We start from the raw sequence: 9910 nt of genomic DNA on the forward strand, positions 1-9910 counted from the left end.
CTTGGTCATAATTTTCTCCTCTCCATCCCCTCCCTTTCTCTGCTTGTGTACTTTTTCCTTTCTTAGCTCATTCACGTCAATCGTCTGCATTTTCCTTTCCCTTTCCTTCTCTTCCTCCTTCTACTTCTTCTTTTCTCTTTCCTTCTTCTCGTCCTCCTTCTGCTTCCATTGTCTTTCATTCTCTTCCTCGTCCTCCTTCTCCTTTCTTTGTCTTTCCTTTCTTTGTCTAGCCGATTTCTATGTTTTGTCTTTTTCTTACATAGTTGAAATCATTTCTTTTTATTTCTTCTCAAGTTGTCTTATACATGATAGAAGGTACAATTATTGTTTTTTGAAATCACTCATCCTCCTCCTCCTTCCTTTGTCTTTCCTTCTCTTCAAGGTCCTCCTTCTCTGTCCTTTGCCTTTTCTTCTCTTCCTCATCCTCCTTCTCCTTCCTTTGTCTTTCCTTCTCTTTAAGGTCCTCCTTCTCTTCCTCGTCCTCCTTCTCCTTCCTTTGCCTTTCCTTCTCTTCCTCGTCCTCCTTCTCCTTCCTTTGTCTTTCATTTTCTTCCTCGTCCTCCTCCTTCATTTACCTTTTCATCTCCTCCTCCTCCTCCTTATTATTTTTTTGTCTTTCCTTCTCCTCCTTCTTCATTTGCCTTATCTTTCTTCACTTTTGGAAATGTTCATGCTTCATCATTTGCCTTTGTTTCTCTTCCTCCTCCTCCTTTTTCTTCAATTTCTCTTGCTCTTCCTTCTCCTTTTTCATCTGACTTTACTGCGCTTCCTCCTCCTTCTTCTTCTTCAATTGCCTTCGCTTCTCTCCTTCCTTCTCCTTATTCTTCTTTTTCTTGTCTCTCTTCTCTTCCTCCTTCTTTTGCCTTGATTTCCTTTGATTTTTTTTTATTATCCTCTTCCTTCTTTTGCTTTTGCTTCTCTTCGTCATCTAATGGATTAGGCTCCGCTCTATACTTTACCAGCGCTTGCTCCTTTTCTTTATCATTCTCAATCCTCATTATTTTGAAGTGCACTGCTAATTGCTCAAACAAAGCATATTGTTTGATGATTTCGTCAAGAGTCATCCCCTCTAACAACAAAGTGTTTCTTCTCTTACTTATTGGTAACCTAAACAACATTGTATGATTTAGCAAACCTAAGTATAAATCATGGTAACTTCATAGATCATAAAAACACATGGTTACACGAAACTCATCGAGATGGCAAATGGTGCTCCAGGGAAAGCAGATGACATCAAATATTTTTTATGGAACATTTTGGGGGAAATATTGTGAGGAGCTCCTTTTATAGCAGAAGAGTTTAATGCTTATGGGACCCGCCAAAAATTTTATAATAAAATAACATATGCTTATGGGACCCGCCAAAGGTTTTGCATGTTCAAATTGTTGCCCATTTAACGCTTTCTATGGAAATTGCTTCAAAGCATCATACCTGTAATTAAATAGTTGTCACGTGAATCGCTATCGTCAACAAGTATAAATCGTTATTGCATCAAACATATAAATCATTCCTGCTTTCAACATGCAAATCGCTGTTTCAAACGTACAAATCGATATAGAAATCACACCCTTCATAAGTATATATCGTTTTAACGTTTGGGTTTCAACAGTAAGTATCGTTATATGATTTAGCAAACTTGAGTACAAATATTGGTAACTTTATATATCATAAATTATACGATTTAGTATTAAATATATAAATCGTTGTTGCTTTAAATGTATAAATGATCTGTACGTATAAAGACTATGAACTATAGCGATTTGCTACATCACGATCTGTATAGTCTTGCCACAAAACTCATCAAATAATCAAACTAAATCTCTTTGAATATCATATTGTGATTTGCCTTTACGAGCTTTGTCTAAGCGAATGATACGTTCCATCATGATTTACAAAATGATTGTTTCATAAATGGCGGAAAGAAAACTAAACAAATTGATACGATGTTTAGACTTAGTAAAAAACAAATCAAGTTAACTTCAAAGATACATACGTCCTTGTGTAAATTGCTTTGAGACAATATCTGGTATAATGATTTACACTGACTGATAAAAGGTGAATAAATACAAATCGACTTAGAACCACAATTCTTTAAGTTTAATAATATAAAAATATTTTTTCTATACCGATTTGCTTTTACGAGCAATGTCTATGTAATGATATGTCCTATCATGATTTACACACTGACTAATTCGTAAAAGAAGAAAAAAAAAACAATAAACAAATTGACACAATGTTTATACTTAGTAAACTACAAATCCTAACTTAGTAGCAAATCGATATCACTATACAATAATTGATATAGCGATTTGCTTGATACCGATTGTCCTTTCAAGAATTAATTTTATGAGCTTTGTATGTGTGAACAACATGTCCTGCCGCGATTTATACAATACCTGATTCATGAAAGGCAAAAAGAAAAATACAATAAACAAATCGACATGATGTTTAGACATAGTAAACTATAAATTGAGTTAACTTTAACGATACATTACAACCACATTTATTTACAAAATATATAAGTGTTGCACATTCTTTGCTTCTCATGCAAATATCATCAGCTGAACATTCTTTGCTTTCAGAGTGCTGCACATTCTTTGTTTTCAGAGATCCTCTAATGTTATCACTCCTGACACAGAGTTCATATTCCAGTTAGAAAGAGCTATATATATATATATATATATATATATATATGCGATCAACACATAAAATCACTTTGCAGCAAAAAATGAGCGCACTCTTGAGAATATGCCTCACAAACTTCAACTCAAGCACTCACTGCTAGAAGGAACCAATTCTATGTGCATATTTGTCATGAAGTATATCGAAGGTAGGTAAATATTTTTTCAGCTGCGAAGTATGATTTGCGAACAATGGAGGGTCCGCCATTAGGAATAGATCAAATAGATGAACATCAACATCATCCCCTATCTATCATGCAGAATATTTATGTTTGCTCCGGTATGGAGGCAACGATTGAAGATGATTATGGTCGTTATATTTTACGTAAGCTTCGATATACTTCACGATAAATACACCATAGTCGTATGTGTCATGAATATATCGATGTATACACAGAAGATAACAACCATAATCATCATCGAAGATTATACAGATCTTTCCTTACGGCGTGAAACAACTACATTATCAACATCAAAACCCATCTATCAAGCACAGGTAGAAGGAGCACAGAAGAACAAAAAAGAAAAAAAAATACAATGAAGAAGAAGAAGAAGGAGAAGAAGAAGAAGAAGAAGGAGAAGAAGGAGAAGAAGGAGAAGAAGAAGTCAGAGGAGAAAGAAGAAAAAGAAGAAGCTGTGGTGCCGCAGAAAAGAAGAAGAGAGGTTAAATAGATTAGGGTTTTAAGCATGGACAACGGGTCAGGTCAGGTCAGATAGGGTTTTACATAGAATAGGGTTTTACGCACGTGTACACAAATCGACACGATATTTAGTACAAATCAATTTACAACTTGATAACTATTAAAAAGCTACAAATCACTATCACTGTTATATAGAAGAAGTATTCTATTACGATCTGTACAACAACGAACATTAAGTTAAAGTTGTAAATCGTTATCACTATTTTATGGAAGAAGTGTTCTATCAAGATATGTACAACAACGGACCTAAATCGGAAACGATTTGTCCTATCACGATTTGCATTTATGAGCTTTGTCTATGTGAACGATATCCTATCACAATTTGCTTTTACGAGCGTTTTCTACGTGAATGATATATCATATCACAATTTACCCAATGACTGATTCATAAAAGGCAAAAATTAAATAGTTGTAAACAAATGGACACAATGTTTAGACTTACTAAAGAACAAATTGACACGATGTTTAGGGTTTAGGATTCAGGGTTTCGGGGTTTAGAGTTATGGTTTAGGTTTTAGGGTTTAAGGTTAAGGGTTTAGTAATATATTAAGGGTTTAAGGTTTAGCGTTAGGGTTTAGTAAGATATTAAGGGTTTAGGGTTTAGGTTAAGGTATAGTAACAAATCGACACAACGTTTAGACTTAGTAAAGTACAAATTGATTTACAACTTGATAACTATTATGATTTGCTTTTACGAGCATTTTCTACATGAACGATATGTCGTATAATGATTTACTTAATGACTGATTCATAAAAGACAGAAAAGAAAAACAATAAACACATCGACATGATGTTTAGACTTACTAAAGAACAAATCTACATGATGTTTAGGATTTAGGGTTTAGGGTTCAGGGTTTATGGTTTAGGTTTTAGGGTTTAGGGTTTAGGGTTTAGGTTTAGGGTTTAGGTTTTAGGTTTTAGGATTTAGGGTTTAGGGTTTAGGGGTGTAGGGTTTAGGGTTTAGGGTTTATTAGGGGTTTATGGTATAGGGTTTGGGATTTAGGTTTTTGGGTTTTATGTTATAGGGATTGGGGATTAAGGTTTTTATGATTTAGGGTTTAGGGTTAAGGGTTATAGGGTTATAGGGTTTAGGGGTTTAGGGTTTAGTGTTTAGGGTTTAGGGTTTTAGGGTTTAGGTTGCAGGGATTGGGGTTTAGGGTTTATGATTTATGATTTAGGGTTTCAGGTTTCAAGTTTCGGGTTTCGGGTTTCAGCTTTATGGTTTAGGGTTTAGTGTTTAGGGTTTATGTTATAGGGATTGGGGTTTAGGGTTTATGATTTAGGGTTTAGGGGTTATGGTTTAGGGTTAGGGTTTATGGTTAGGATTTAGGGTTTAGAGTTTATGGTTTATGGTTTCGGATTTACGAGTTATGGTTTAGGGTTAGGGTTTAGGGTTTAAGGTTTATGGTTTAGTAATATATTAAAGGTTTAGTGTTTATCGTTAGGGTTTACTAAGATATTTAGGGTTAGGGTTTAGGGTTAGATATTTGTAGTATGTAATTGAAACCTGTGCGTGAGAAATAACAATTGTAGCGACTTGAGGTGGCCATTTGCGTATTCAAATCATTGCTTATTTAGCGATTTCTATGAAAATTGCTTCAAAGCATCGTACCTGTAATTAAATGGATGTCACGTGAATCACTATAATCAATAATTATAAATCACTATTACATAAAACATATAAATCGTTCCTGCTTTAAACGTACAAATCGTTGCTTCAAACATATAAATGGATATAGAAATCACACCCTTTATAAGTACATATCGTTGAAACATTTGGGCTTTTACAGTAAACATCGTTGTACGATTTAGCAAACTTGAGTACAAATCTTGATAACTTTATATATCATAAATCACTATACATTAAATGTATAAATCATTGTTGCTTTAAATGTATAAATCATAAATCATGTCGATTTGGCTTTGTTACAAAAATATATGTCATTCATTTATAAAAGAAACATCGTTTCACATCCCACTCGTTGTCAAAAATTGATTTGCCTTGTGAGACCTATATTCCGGTTGATGATTTATGAGATTTACGCAATGACGTCTATGTCGGCCACAACGATTTGCCTTTGTATAGAAAATATTAGAATAGTATAACGCAAATCGCGGTTGTAGTAATATACAATCGATCACTACAAGAAAAATGCCAATTAGCGACGGACGCTATCCATCGCTAATCCATCATAAATTCCGTCGCTAACGTGTTTAGCAATGAATTAGCAATGGATAGCATCCGTCGCATAATCCTAGTCGCTAAATTGCGATGGAATTTATCTGTCGACAGTTCATCACTATTTAGCGATGGATTAGTGACAAGAATAATCCGTTGCTAATCTGTCGCTAAATAGTGATGGACTGTCGACAAATTATATCCAGATAAACTCTGTTGCTAACTTTTCGTTGGCACGTTAGCGATGGATTAAAGTCCATCGCAAACCATCGTCTGAATGAAATTGGTGACGGCTTGGCGATGAAAATAATCCGTTGCTAATTTTAAAAAAATTAAAAGAAAAATTATTTGAATTATGAAACTCGAGAAAAATGTCTCGTAATACAATTCATATAACCTGCTTATAAAAAACAAAATACATATACAGGTGAAACAAAATTAATGTGACAAACACCAACGGTTCATGAAAATTACAACCTTTGCCTGTCATGAAAATTAACCTCTTTTGTATCATTACTCTAAATACAAGCTAATGCTTTTAAGGCATACCTCTCTAACAGATTCCTGATCCAAACAAATGAATTTTCAAATTGGTGAACAGTAGATAAACGAGGCACCAATTGGATCATCAAATATAACAAGTCGAATAATAGCAGTAGCTTCCTTCAGAAAAGCCTGCGCAGAACAATGTCAAGCAATCTATTGCAGGTATGTAAAACTAATCATGGAAACACTTCAGTCCTCATATGAAAATGATGCAAAAGTTTTTAATAAATTTTAAAGAAATGTAAGATGATATCCCAGTTCCTTCATGACAGATTAGCAAAATCTACTCCTGCATAAAGAGAAATTCTAAAAATATCCTAAGATCTTCATGCTGGAGTGAAAAGTAAAATATCCTAAGATCTTCGCGCCCGTGTGAAAATGTCATTCATACAGAATTCTAACGAACTAGTGACCACTTCAAGTACCTAGTCAAACCTAACTGTTCAACTCAATGGAAACACCTTCTGGTCGAGGTCACTATTTTCAGAATATCACCACAAGCAACGAAAGTCTAACCTGCCATATGTAGACAGATCCATCTGTTGAGCCGCAAAATAGGTGAGCTCCATCAGTGCTAATGGCAGACTGCAGTTGTATGATAGAAGGTTTAGAGTGAAGAATTTAGGAAACCGTTAATCCTAGTCATGGAATTCAGCTGGGTAAAACTTACCTTTACATAAAAGGACTCTATCAGATGGCCTGAAAAACTTTTTAAGGGTCCCTTATCAGGTTGAAGCACGTTATATAGGTAAATCCTGTTACAAATGAATAACAACCATTAGCATTAAAATGGCATTTGACTATGAGGGGGTTGCCTGAACGTCAAGTAGGCAGCACATGATACAAAACAAGACAAAAAAGACGAACACAAAAGGAATAAGAAAAAATCAATTTTGGCAACAATGGCAACGGGCAAGATAGACAATCCCTTGGAGTGCCCTTTCCAATTGCCACCTACGTCCAGAAGACCCAGGTGAAGCAACAAAAGGCAATGTGATTTGCCTTTGTTCTTACTCAAATCTATAAGCTACTTCTCATAACATGTTAAAGGATGCCACCACTTAAAACTGTGAGAAGGAAATCCAAAACAAGTCTAAGTTCATTGTTGGAGCTAATAAAATTGTTAAGTATTCACATTCTTGCGTTGGCAAAAATAGACAATGTAAGTTCATTGTTGGAGATCATTTTGTTATAAACTATAAAAATAAAAAGATACGATTGTGGACAACCACAACAAAATAGAACAGATTAAAAAAAAACAGATTGCGAAAGAAAGGAAGGGTAAAAAGGCATTTCTTCCTACCCAACAATCAATACATGAATAACCATTAACCAAAGAGAAAAAAGAAAAACAGATTAAAAAAAACTTATGCATACACAGGTATACCTTTACAAACAGAAAAGTGTGCAAAGAGAACCCGGAGGAGCAATGTTATCTTCAATGAGCAAATTATTTTCAAGGAAGCATTTCATTTTAGAACCCGAAAAAGTTGTCTCCACTAAGTAGGTCATACACACAACACTTCAAACACGTTACATGAAAAAATTAACATTCATAACCCCAATACAGTGATCAGCAGGCTGATCAGGTTTGATGGCCTTAAAAAGTTGAAACACGACGCAATGAACAACACGAAAAATTCTAATCAGACAAAAAGCTAAAACAGAGCTGTGAAACTGAAATATTTTCTGCCTTACCCATGACAAAAGGAAATATCTATACTTTGACACTGACATGGGCCATCAGAACAAGAATCATGTATTGAACAAGGATGCCATGTAGAAGCTTACCAAGAGGAAGGAGAAGAAAATGAAGGTAAAAACAGCCTTGCTGATGTAACCCTTATCTGGCCCAAGCTCCTGATTACATGCCAAATTAATTCAATCATCATCCAAATATACTAACTAAAGATCAATCTAACAAGAAGGGACATTGCACATACCGGAAGAACCATAAACCCAACATCTTGAAGTATTTAACCGGGACGATCCAAATAGTGAACTCCCCGAACAGCCAATCCATGAAGATACTGCATATGGAAAACAAATCATAAGCAAAAATTCTCAAACAACAAACAACAAAATAAACATGCAAAACACCACCAGCCTACCTAAAGAGCGAAAAACACACACAAAAAAAGTCAAATGCAAGAACTTGCAAGCAAGATCGTGACTGGGAACCACAACGACGGGACCAAACAAAAAGACCTTCATTTTTATTATGTTTAATTAGTCCTTTTCCTTTAATTCTTTTGCTTTCGCAGTGGTTCTCAAAGAGGTTGGGAATAAGAAATAGGCTACAACGATAATGACATGTATACCAGAAGAAAATTCCAACAGAACTGAACTATGCAATCATCTACAAACAAAAACATGCACAATACAACTTTTTCTTCTAATTTACCGAAGCAAGTAACTGAATTATGATAGCACGCGCCCAACAAGTAACTGAACTATGCCAAGTGATTTTTTTCTTGATTAGGGCTTTGCCTTCCTCCTCCGTGAGCGAGGAGGGGTCGTTGTCGTAGCCATCACCGTCGTCGAAGATGATGCGGATGATGACGGAGTCAACCTGGGGGAGGAGGGAGGCGAAGCACCCTAAGCGTAATGAGAGAGAGAGAGAGAGGGAGGGAGAATTTATCACCCTAATTTGCTAGCATTAATTGAAAATTAGTGACGAAATTAGCGAGGAAAATATTCTGTCGCAAATCTGTCGCTAATTAGCGACAGATTTGCGATGGAATATTTCCCTCGCTAATTCCGTTGCTAAGCTGCTACAGTTTTTGCGACAATTTTTTTTGTCTCTAATTAGCGATGGATTTGTGACAGAATTTGCTCCGTCGCTAATTTCAGAAATATTTCAAAGATTGATGACGGATAATTTTCTCGCCAATTCCGTCGCTAATTTGCGATGAAAAAAATTCGTCGCAAATGTCCGTCGCTAATCAGAGTTTTTCTTGTAGTGGATTTAAGAGATATTGTTTTGTTTGTTAATATCGATTTGTAAGCTATTATGCTGAATTTCTGTATCGATTTGTAATATATTATGCGATATGTATATTGATTTGTAACATATTATGTGTTAGTTAGTTTCAGTTTTTAAGATATTTGTATTATGATATTGAAATGTGTGCGTGCGACATTTATATTGTTGCACGCTTGCGGTGGCGATTTGCGTATTCAAATCGATGTTCATTTAGTGATTAAAATTGAAATCGCTTCACAGCATCGTAGCTGTCATTAAATCACTGTCACGTGAATCGCTATCATCAACACACATAGACGATAAGTTGTTTCTTTTATTGACATGGTAAATAACATCTCGATGCAGAAATATTTAATTTTGCATGGTCGGCAGGAAGAAATCCTTTTGCCTCATAAGTGTGTATAGTTTTTATTCTCCTCCTCCTTCTTCCTTTGATTTTCCTTCTCTTCATCATCCTTCTTCTTCTTCATCTTTAGTTCTTCCTTATCCTTCTTTGTTTGCTTTTCATCTTCAATATCTGATGGATCAGGCTCCGCATAATAAATATCCGACAATTTATTCCTATCTTTTCCATTCTCAATGTTCATTATATTTTGGTACTTTACATAACTCTCATATATATTGAATTGGTGGATGATTTCTCAAAAAGTCATCCCCTCCAACACAACACATAAATTTAACTGCATCATTATATGTTACAATCGCATCCCCAAGTATATATTATTACAAATTATCACATTCGTTACACGATCACCAACATTACAAGATCTTCAATTATTTCTCTTCGATGAGTTTGTACAACCACCAAATGAAACAA

The sequence above is a fragment of the Nuphar pumila genome, chromosome 7, assembly GCF_984573655.1.
Source record: "Nuphar pumila chromosome 7, dmNupPumi1.hap1.1, whole genome shotgun sequence".
Classification (NCBI taxonomy): domain Eukaryota; kingdom Viridiplantae; phylum Streptophyta; class Magnoliopsida; order Nymphaeales; family Nymphaeaceae; genus Nuphar; species Nuphar pumila.